This window comes from Anopheles coluzzii, chromosome 2, assembly GCF_943734685.1.
Source record: "Anopheles coluzzii chromosome 2, AcolN3, whole genome shotgun sequence".
Classification (NCBI taxonomy): domain Eukaryota; kingdom Metazoa; phylum Arthropoda; class Insecta; order Diptera; family Culicidae; genus Anopheles; species Anopheles coluzzii.
Window position 1 is genome coordinate 37,118,888 of NC_064670.1, and position 1,513 is coordinate 37,120,400.

General features: G+C 43.6%; 1 non-coding gene across 1 annotated transcript; it reads right to left on the reverse strand.

Moving 5' to 3' along the window:
- Window positions 1-386: 386 nt before the first annotated feature.
- Window positions 387-459, reverse strand: Trnav-cac (transfer RNA valine (anticodon CAC)). Its single transcript has one exon. It is a non-coding gene; the product is annotated as a tRNA-Val (tRNA).
- Window positions 460-1,513: the final 1,054 nt, after the last annotated feature.

The window sequence follows — 1,513 nt, forward strand, 5'->3', positions numbered from 1 at the left end:
TGCATCAGCATAATGCAGCGTGGGGATGTTATTGAGGTACGCATATTGAGATCAAGGAAATTAGTTTGTAGCACCGTGCTAGGGTTTTTATTTCTTTTGCCTGTGTTTGCCCTTTAACTGGATTGGCATTGTGGCGGGGTGGGAAGGACAGATTGAATGTTGGGTGTTGTATGAAAAAGGCAACATTTTATAATGCGTATACTGAAGCTTTTGTGTATTGTTGGCCCTACTAGCTCCAAAAGTTACTACTAGCTGATAAAGTTAATAGCGACAAAACAATCTTTGTAAGACTATATTACGTTGAGACACAACCACCTCATCGAAATTCTAGTTACACAAAGTTGTGAGGTAAAACAATAAAAATACACGAGGAAAAAAGAGTCATATGTTTCCGCCCGGGTTCGAACCGGGGACCTTCTGCGTGTGAAGCAGACGTGATAACCGCTACACTACGGAAACGCTTGAAGAAGGAGGTGCCAAAACGGAATCAGTATCTAAGGCGCTCACGCAGCAACTCATGCGCTTGCTTGTTGCTCAAAATAGCTTGTCTTCAATTCGTTATGATTGCTTAGTTGTAAGTCGTACTGTCGTCAAAAGTATAAAAAAAAGAATTGAATATTTTTGGAATTACATATCTTGAACAAAGATATTTGTTTGTTTTAATTTCACTACTTAAAAAAATACTATTAAATAAAGTAATATGAACGATTTTTTTTATATTCATACGAAACAATCAGCCTTTATCGATTAGAGTTATTTAAGCAAATATCATATTTATGAACAATACAGCAACAACGACTGCTTACCATACGCTGCCAATCGCTTAATTGTTAAATCGTAATCCATCGGACAGTAAGCCCGTCTGTGCCGGACAGGAAATCATGCGACCATGTGCCGGCTTAAAATATGTACCGTTTAATACTTCCTCGAATCGACCCGACGACAACATCCCGACAGTCCTAAATACAGTTTCTATCGCACGGTACGGATTTAATGTTGTTAAAATGCGATCCCGTCAGCTTCCACGAACATGCTCCCTACCGCACTTTGCACGGGCTGGGGCTTGGGAGGGTGCCTCCGTCAACGTTCGGTCGCCGTTTGGCGTTAGTAATCCACGTCCAGTCTTAGGCTACTGCCGTCAGCTGCTGCTGCCGCTGCTGCTGGACGGATTATTGAGCGCCCCGTCGAATGCTGCCAGGGCCCGATGGAGTGAGTGGAGTGAAACGCTTCGAATGGCACAGTGGTTTAGGCTTACATTATCTGGGTCAAATCTTCGACCCCCTCCCCTCGCGACACTCGAGAGCCCACTGCTGTTGGCCCGTCGAGCATATTAGAATCGCTCGCCAACGCTTTTTTGTGTCATTCTCATACAGCATCGGTTTAAATCGGCTAGATGTTTGATACCAGAGAGAGAAAGAGAGAAAGAGAGAGCGTGTACGCGGTGTGAAGAGTTACCTAACCCTACCCGCTTCAAATATTTGCTTATGCATACAGGAAAGGGTCACGAACTGAT